General features: G+C 40.2%; 1 pseudogene; it reads right to left on the bottom strand.

The window, feature by feature from the left end:
* Window positions 1-394: 394 nt before the first annotated feature.
* LOC139356072 (large ribosomal subunit protein eL8 pseudogene) lies at window positions 395-8,786 on the bottom strand (annotated as a pseudogene).
* Window positions 8,787-10,048: the final 1,262 nt, after the last annotated feature.

The following is a 10,048-nucleotide window of genomic DNA, read 5'->3' as shown; positions in this document are numbered from 1 at the left end:
ATGAGAGCTTTGTGGAGACACTGGAGTCAAGTGATATAGGTGATTTAATTTACCCTGTTTGACTTTTCAGCAGCATATGACATATTGACAATCCCCCTGTTTTTGAAGGCAAATTTTTATTATCTTTAAAAATTATGTTTGTTTATTTATTTATTTTGGAGATGGGGTCTCTCTCTGTTTCCCAGGCTGGAGTGCAGTGGCTTGATCATGGCTCACTGCAGCCTTGACCTCCCGGGCCCAAGTGATTCTCCTACCTCAGCCTCCAGAGTAGCTGGGGCTACAGGCACACACCACCATGCCTGGCTAATTTATTTATTTTGTAGAGATGGATCTCATTATGTTACCTGGGAGAATTATTCTTATTTTTGTGTACAGAAAACTTGACAGTGTACGGTTAACCCAGTTTAGTAGCAAGTGTTCCAGCTCTTGCCTTTTCCTACTTGGCAATGTGAGCCACAGATTTAGGACCCAGGACATTACCTTCCCAGTGGTGGTAGCAGATCTCATCATATCTGTCATTGTCATTGGTCCTGATAGCTTCCATCAACTTCATCAAAGCTCCTCTGTCTTCCCAGTTAAACTGTATGAAGGCGACAGTGGTGCAGGTCTTGCTGTGGACTAGACATCCCAGTCTTGCCTTCCCCTTGATAAGGCAGTAAGGGACCCATATTTTACAACACAGGGCAGGCAGAAAGACAGCCAGCTTGATGGGATCCTCATCATGTTCAATCACCACCATTTGAGACTTCTTGTTCTCTACCACGGTAATGACAGTGTTAAAACTGCTTGAAGGACTGGTGGTCTCTTAATGGGGAGAGACCCTTTGCTGTCAGCTCTCTTCTCAGCCCAGCCAACAGTCTCTGCTTCTTCCCTTGCTTTGTCTCTGGACTGCACTTGTGGGCCAGCTTAAGCAGTTGAGTAACTGGCAGTCCAAGGCCTGAGTGAACTGGTTAATGGCAGAAGGAACTTTCGGCTACTCGTGGAGGATAGCCCTTTGCTGTTGCAACTGCATGTAGCGGGGCCATTTAACAAAGCAGGTGAGGTCCCTTTTGGGTGGGATATCCTGTCCAATGCCAAAATTCTTAGGTCTTTTCTCAAACAGGGACTTCCCATGTTCTTGGCCTCCTGCTTCTTCATGACAGCAGGGGTCGGTGCCACTTTCTTCCCCTTAGCCTCCTTTCCTTTCAGCACCTTAGGCGGTTGGAGGACAGACCGACAACTCCGTTTTTTAAGAAGCCCTCTCCTGTCTTGGATGCTCTGTCATCATCCTTTCCTGCTCCCTCCATTTCACTGTCCAAAGTGTCTCAGATCCCTTTGTTCTTCTCTAAACAAACTTTAAACATTGTTGTTCCTAAGGGATTATTCTCAGGCCCTCTTTATTTCTTTCTCTAAACTCTCCCCCTAGGTTGCCTTGTCTATTAACAAGGATTTAAATATCATCTTTATGCAGATGACTTCCATATTTTTATATCCATTCCTCTGAGCTCCAGACTTAACCAAAAATTTACTTGACATGTCCAAGTTAAAACACCTGAGTCAAAACCCTTGATTTTTTTTTAACCCTACAACTAATTTCATGTCTCTAGCAGTCTTCCTCAGCTTAATAAATGTCAGCACCATCCACCTGGTTTGTTATTAAGAGCCATCTTTCATTCCTCTTTTTTCCTTACCAGCTATATCCACTGCATCATTGATATGATTTGGCTGTGTCCCCACCCAAATCTCATCTAGAAATGTAGCTTCCATAATTCCCACATGTTGTGGCAGGGACTGAGTGGGGGATAATTGAATCATAGGCGTGAATTCCCCCATACTGTTCCTGTGGTAGTGAATAAGTCTCATGAGATCTGATGGTTTTATAAGTGGTTTCCCCTTCCACTTGACTTTCATTCTCTCTTGCCTGCTACCATGTAAGATGTGCCTTTGCTCCTCCTTTGCCTTCTGCCATGATTGCGAGGCCCCCCCAGCCATGTTGAACTGTGAGTCCATTAAACCTCTTTTTCTTTATAAAATACCCAGTCTCAGTTATTTTTTCATAGCAGTATGAAAATGAACTAATACAATCATCAAGTCCTGAATTCTACTACCAAAGTACATCTGAAATCCTGCAGCTTTTCTCTATGTCCATTGCCATCATCCTAATTTATGCCACTATTTGTTTCTCCCCTAGAGTTCTGCAATAGCTACCTTCATTATTACACCAAATAAGATTACATAAAAAGCAAAAGTGTAGTGGTTTAGAGTGAATACTCTGGAGTGTACAACCTAGGTTTGAATCCTGGCTCTGCCCATTACTAAAAATGTGAATTTAAGCAAGTTACTTAAGTTTTCTGTGCTGCAATTGCTTCAGCTACAAAATGATGAGAATAATAGCACCTGCCTTAATATTAAGTGCATTTTTTTCATTTGATTAAATTAGTTTTTTAAATGGGAAGAATTGTGTCTAACATAGAAAACTCTTATTAGTATGCAAATAGAATCATGTTATTCAGTTCTTAAAACCCTTTAGTGGCTTCTCATGTGCTTGATATAAAATTCAAGCTTCAAATCAGAGCCTCTAGGTCCTATGTGACCTGGCCCTGCCTCCACCCTGACCTCAACTCTGTTCACTCTCCCTCTCTCATTATACTCCAGACACACAGGGCTTCTCTCAGCTTCCCAGACATGCTAAGCTCTTTGCTGTCTCAAGGGCTTCTCTCTTCCTATTCCATCCACCTAGAACCTCCTCCAATTCCTGATTCCTTTGCCTATTTCAGATTCAGCCTACATAACACATCTTGCTAGCAACTTTCTCTGGCCATATTATTTAAGGTAGGTTGCCTTCTTTTGTATTAGAGCTATTTTGTTTTGTTCATATCACTTACTACGTTATTTAGTAATTTCACTTGTTGTTGTTTTCTGCCATCCTCACCAAAATGCAAGTTATGTGAATCCAGTGGCATGAATATTGCGCCCATTGTTGGATCACTGGTACCTAACACAGTGCCTTGCACATAAGTGCTCATAAATATTTAGTGAATGAATGAAATGAACAATTGCTAGGCCAGTATTGACTTTCAGAAGAAACTCAAGTATAAGCCAGAATTCAAGCTCTGCAGGATGTACTAAATAATACACCAACAAGTACTGGCCACCTGACTTTGCTTTGCTATTCAGTAAAACAAGAAATACAGTGGGTAGTTGTCAGCCTAGTAGAGGAGAAAGTTCTGAATATGGAGACAAAAGTCCTGGGTTCTTTGTCCGGGATCTTATACTAACCATCTTTGTGACCTTGAACAGGCTCAACACATCTCAGAAACTTACTCCCTCATTGGAGAATAAAAGTGGTTGAAATAAGCAACCCCTAAGGTTCCCTCCGGCATAACATTTGTTTTGGATGCAGCGTTTCTCCATAGAGAAGACAAAATCAGCGCATAATTTGGTTCTCATGTTGGAGATAAATGAATTTTAGGAGAATTAAGAAATCATCCACAGATGCTGGGATAGATTCTCCTTAGAGTATTTTAAATACGTGAGAATTTATTGCTTCAATAATTATTTATTGATCCCTGTATGCTCTCTGGAGTCATGCCCACTGTTACCTTGCCTAAAAGCAGCTCCTTTACTTTTTCTTTGTTTGCACAGCTTGTGATTCAAGCAATATTTCACTACACACACACACATACACACACAGAGATACACACACGTGTATGCACATATTCATACAAACACACATTTTCTTTAACTCTAAGCTTTTATTCTTGCCTTGTTTCCTAGAAAATCCTCTCTTCTATCAATTTATTAAGAAAAAAATTTCCCAGTCCTCTTAGTTAAAGATTATTGGGTTATAATTTTACCAAGAAAGGGAAGGCACATTTCCCACAACTTCTGTCCCACTCATCTCCAAAACTCTTGAGTGTGCCCAGGGCCCTGCTAACAACTTGTATAAAAGTGTCTATCCACTTCTTCCTCTCTCATGCATTCAAACACTTTTTCACATTTTAAAAACAATTTTAAAATATGTTTGACTCAGCTAGTAATTAACATTACTATTATGATATTAAGGTTAATATTCAAATGATATAATTTTTATGTATTTTGTGATGTGATTATACAGTGTGTTAGATACATTTGGGGATAATGGGCTCTCTTAGGTTTGGTAAGCCTCCATGCACCATTTCTTATTATCCAAATTCTACCCGTTCTTCCAGAACCAACTCATGTGCTGCCTCCATCATAAACCTTGCTTTATTTCTTTGTCAGGAAGGAACCTACCCTTCCTTTGAACTCCTGTAGCACTTTATTCATTCATTTGTTTATCTATTCATTTATTCGCTCACTCATTCACTATTCATTACTATCTCATTACATAGTAGATAGTAACTATCTACTATGTGTAAATAAAAATCTCTTCTCTCATGGAGTTTATAATTTAATGGAGGAGAGAGACAAAAATGTGTACATATTATGTTAGATAGTGATATGTTAGATGGTGATGTGTTTCATGAAAACATAAGGCAGCACTGTTATTTTCATGAAAAATAAGGCAGGATAAGGTTATAGGTAGTTTTGACATAAGGGGGTCGCCTCAAGGAGAAATGTTCTTTAATCAGAGACCTGTCAGGAATGAGGGAGTAGGCTAGAAGACAGGTACAGGGAAAAAAAATTTTAAGTGGAAGGTCAGTATTTTAGTCTACTTGGGCTACTATAACAAAATACTTTAGACTGGGTAACTTAAAAACAACAGAAATATCTCACAGTTCTAGATGCTGGGAAGTCCAAGAAAACATCAGCAGATTCAGTGTCCAGTGAGTGCCTCCTTTCTGGTTCGTAGGTGACTCCTTTCCCCTGTGCCTTCACATGGTAAAAAGGACGAAGTAGTTCTCTGAGGCCTCTTTCATAAAGGCACTAATCCCATTCACGGGACTCAACCCTCATGACCTAACCGCTTCATAAAGGCCCCACTTCTTTTTAATATTTTTATTATACTTTAAGTTCTGGGGTACATGTGCAGAATGTGCAGTTTTGTTACACAGGTATTGACCCCTCACCTACATTAGGTATTTCACCTAATGCTATCCCTTCCCTAGCCCCCCACACCATGACAGGCCCGGGTGTGTGATGTTCCCCTCCCTGTGTCCATGTGTTCTCATTGTTCAATGCCTACTTATGAGTGAGAACATGCGTATTTGGTTTTCTCTTCTTGTGTTAGTTTGCTGAGAATGACGGTTTCTAGCTTCATCCATGTTCCTGCAAAGGACGTGAACTCACCCTTTCTTATGAAGGCCCCACCTCTTAATACTGTTGCATTGGGGATTCAGTTTTGCCATATGAATTTTGGGGGAATACAAACATGCAGGTCATAGTATCTCACCTCTAGGCCTTTAAAATTTTATCATTTTCCCATAAAAAATACATTCATTCCATCCCAACAGCCCCCCAAATCTTAACTCATTTCAGCATCAATAGTTCAAGTCCAAAGTCTCATCTAACTATCATTTAAATCAGATATGGGTGAGACTCAAAGGTGTGATTCATCCTAAGGCAAATCCTCCTCCAGCTGTGAGCTTATGAAATCAAACAAGTTAGGTGCTTTCAAAATACAATGGTAGGACAGGTCTAGGACAGACATTCTCATTGCAAAAGGAAAAAATAGGAAAGAAAATGGATAATAGGTCCTGACCAAGTCTAAAACTAAAGAGGGCAAATGTTATATCTTAAGGCTTGAAAATAATCTTCTTTGACTGGAATTCCCATCTTCCAGAAACACTGGCTGGGGCTGGGTCCTCAAATCTCCAGTAGCACCCATAGCTTTGCTGGGTACAGCCCATGCTGCAGTTGTCATGGGTAGAAGTCTGGTGCCTTTGGTTCTTTCAGGCTGGAGTTGCATGCTGGTGGCTTTAACAGTCTATGGTGTTGGAGAATATCCTGCCCCCATGGCACCACTAGGCATTGCCCTAATAGGGGCTATCAGTAATAACCCACTCCTGTGGCAGGCCATTCTGTGCCTGGGCCCTGCTGCTCTCTGGGACATCCTTCCAAACCTAGGGAGGCAGCCATATTCCCACAGCTTGTTTACTTTGCACACTGCACTTTGTGCTGGGGTTGGCACAGCATGGATGCTACCAAGGTTTATCACCTGCCCTCCAGAAAGGTGGCTATTGTAAACGTCAGTATACCTGGGCCACTGGAGCCATATCTGGGGCAGCCGAAGAGCACTGTGCCAGAATGCAGGGAGCAGAGACTTGAGTGATGTCTTGCAGGCACCCAAGGCTACACTTGGCATCATTGTGTCCTCCAGGCCTTGGCACTCTGAACCTGTGATGGAAGGGACATTCTAAATGCCTTTGGGGTTATTCTTTCATTGTCTTGAAGAATAGCACCTGGCTTCCACTGACAGTTACTCATCTCCTTATCAAGGGTCACTTGGCCATACGCTTGGCATCCTCCTTTTTCATTCTTTACAATATGCATAGGCTGAGAATTTTCCAAATCTTTAAGACCTGCTTCTTATTTTATTATAAATTCTGTCTTTAAATAATTTTTCTTTTCTTGCACTTTACTGTAAACCATGTCAAGAGAAACTGTGCAGGTTCTTCAACATTTTGCTTAGATATTTCTTTAGCCAAATATCCAATTTCATTTTTTTGCAAGTTTTACCTTCCACAAAACACTAGAACATGAACACAATTCAGCCAAACTCTTTGCCACTTTAAAACAAGGATGGCTTTTCCTACCATTTCCAGTAGCATGTTCTTCATTTCCGTCTGAAACTTCATCAGAGTGGCCTTTACTGAATCTCCATGTTTCTAACAACATTCTGTTTATGACCACTTATGTGCTATTTAAGAAGATTGAGGCTTTCTCTACAGAACTTTTCTTTTTCTGAGTCCTCACCTGAGTCACCCTTAATGTTTTGTTCATGGCAATGTAGGCTTTTTCTATCATGCATCTCCAAACTTTTCATCCTCTACCCTATTCTAAATCCACTTCAACATTTTTAGGTATTCTTTATAGCAACACCCCACTCTTGGTACCAATTTCTGTCTTAGTCCATTTGGGCTGCTGTAATAAAATATCTTACACTGGGTAACAAATAAAATAAATTCATTTTGCACAGTTCTAGAGGTGGAAAAGTTCAAGATCAAGGCACCAGCAGATTCTGTGTCTGGGCCTACTTTCTGGTTTGTATATGGTATTTTCTCATTTCATTCTCACAAGGTGAAGGAGTTCAAACAAGTTCCTTGGGGCTTTTTTCATCAGAACACTGATCCCCCTAAAGGCCTCACCTCATAATACTATTGCAATGAGGATCAGGTTTCAACATATAAATTTTTGTGGCACACAAACATTCAGACCATAGCAGCTAGTGTGTTTGGAGAGGAGTGTCTGAGAGGGAGTCTGATAGGAGATGAGAGCCTCTTTAAAACATGTTTTATATACTTCATTATTAGTTCTAAGTTTTCTCTTACCCATTACTAGATTAATTTCCTTGAAGGTAGACTCTGTGCCTTAACTCTCACAGGGCCTAGCCCAGAACCTAGCTGTAAGTAGGATCTTAAGAAATGATTTTAGCCAGAGTCAATAAAACAACTTACTAACAGTGTAAGACAAAGTGTGATTATGAGTTAAAACTGTGGTACAGTTAATGCTAGACGATTTCAGCAAATGATGTGCTCAGTGTGGTTTGGAAGGCATTTTCCAGAACATTGGTACTAAGAGGGGAAATAAGGAAAGGAAATGATCAGAATAGGGGAAGAAGAGGAGAAAAGCCTACGGAATTGGAAGAGCTGGATAATAGGAATTGTTTTGGTTCTATGAAGGCTAATACAATTGAAAAAGACATGCTAAACCCTGGTTTTCTTTTCTTTTCTTTCTTTCTTTCTTTCTTTCTTTCTTTCTTTCTTTCTTTCTTTCTTTCTTTCTTTCTTTCTTTCTTTCTTTTTTTTTTTTTTTATGCAGTCTCTCTCTGTTGCCCAGGCTGGAGTGCAGTGGTGCAATGTCGGCTAACTGCAAGCTCCGCCTCCGGGTTCACTCCATTCTCCTGCATCAGCCTCCTGAGTGGCTGGGACTACAGGTGCCCGCCACCACTTCTGGCTATTTTTTTTTGTATATTTTAGTAGAGATGGTGTTTCACCATATTAGTCAGGATGGTCTGAATCTCCTGACTTTGTGATCTGCCTGTCTTGGCCTTCCAATGTGCTGGGATTGAGCCACCGCACCTGGCCCAAACCCTGGTTTTCTATACTTATTATTAGTTATAAGTTTCCTCTTAGAACTGAAAAAGATGCCAAATCATTGATTGGATAGGGTGTAAAGAATTAGAGGATGGTTGAAGAAGAGGGTGACTTAAAACAGCAACTCTCAAACTAGAGCTTGCCTGGAGGGCTTGTTAATACACAGATTCCTGGGCCCTCACTTCTGAAATTCCTGGTTCGATTGCTCTGGAGCAGGGTCAAGAATTCAAGAATCTGCATTCCTAAAAACATTTATAGATGCTGTTGTTTCTGCTATTTTGAGATCTGTAATTTGAGAATCACAGGCTTAGAAAGGGGACAACCTTTATAAAATAAATTTGTAAAATGTACCTTTGTGTGAATATATGTCACAAAATCTTGCTCTGATTTGTTAAACTCTTCTAGAAATTTTGGAGTTTCAAGTTCTTATTCCAATCTTGCAAACTGAAACATTTTTTCAACAACTCAACCTTCTTGCCAGCCTTACTCAGAGCAGCCATCAACTCCCACCAGACTTTTCCTCAGGTATCTGGACCAAAGCATGGCATGCCTGATGGCAATATGCACCATGTGACCTGCGTGTTCACTGAATTACAGGGCTTGGAGAGATGGCAGATATTATTTAGTTGTTTTCCTTTACATAATATTTTAAAATGTACTAACCACTTATTGAGGCCATGGTATATTTCCAGGGCTAAACTAGATGCCCGTGACATAATAACTATAATATTAATGGTGTCATGTAATGCTTATTGAGAGCTTCCTATGTTCTATCCACCGATCCTAGTGCTTTCCATGTGTTAACCATATCACTAGCCATAATAACACTATGTGGCATTGTAGTATTCTTATTTCTATTTTATAGATTAGGGGTTGGCAAACCATGATCTTTGGCTTGTTTTTATAAGATTCATGAGCTAAGAATGGTTTTACATTTTCAAAAGGTTAGAGGAAGAAAGAGAGAGAGAGGAAGAGAGAGAAAGCAGAATATGCTATAGAAACTATATTAGAGTTTGCAAAGCCTAAAATATTATCTGGCCCTGTACAAGAACAGTTTGCTGACACCTGTTATAGATGATGCAACTCAGCCAAAAGGAGGTTCAAATGGTGGAGCCATTAGAACCCAGGTAGTCTGTATCTTGGAGAGACAAACTCTGCTTTTCAGTTGGTGATTAAGGCCCAGAGAGGTAGAAGAGACTTATCTATGTTGCCAATTATTGGCAGTGCTGGGACTTTATGCCAAGACTTTCAGTTCAGTGTTATTTCTGATACACCCCAGGATGTTCTTGATACTCTTTCCCACCCCCTCCAGAATAGACCTTAGAAATAATCAGTTTTGAACCTGTTAAATGCTTGATTTTCTTCTCCTACTTACCCAGTGCCAAGTTATCTGGTGAGGAAAACTACAAGATAGCTCAATTCAGTTTTGGATAGGTTCAATGGTTAGACATTCGTCATCAAACATCTGGCTAGTGATGTCTTTCATCTCTACCTCATCTTATCTTCTTGCAAAGTTGGGGCTAGTACAAAGAAGAAATCTAGCTCTATCACCTGAGTAGTCTGAAAGCTATTTCCAAAATGATACATTGTCTTTTCTTTTTCCTTGTTTAGTTCTTATACTGTGCTACCACATGATTCTGTAATGGGTTGTAGTTTTCATTTCTTAGGTTAAGATTATTTTTTACAATAGGCTGAAAACTTTAAATAGAATGAATGATATGCCTTGGGGAGCTCCAAAGCAGGTATTGGAGGTACAGAGATAATTAAGATAGTGCCCCAGGCATTATCAAGCTGACATAAGGGAAAAAGAGTTCCTGCACCAAAAAGGCAAG

This window comes from Macaca nemestrina, chromosome 1, assembly GCF_043159975.1.
Source record: "Macaca nemestrina isolate mMacNem1 chromosome 1, mMacNem.hap1, whole genome shotgun sequence".
In the NCBI taxonomy this organism is placed as follows: Eukaryota; Metazoa; Chordata; class Mammalia; order Primates; family Cercopithecidae; genus Macaca; species Macaca nemestrina.
The sequence above is the reverse complement of the archived record's forward strand: the minus strand, read 5'-3'. Positions and strand labels throughout refer to the sequence as shown.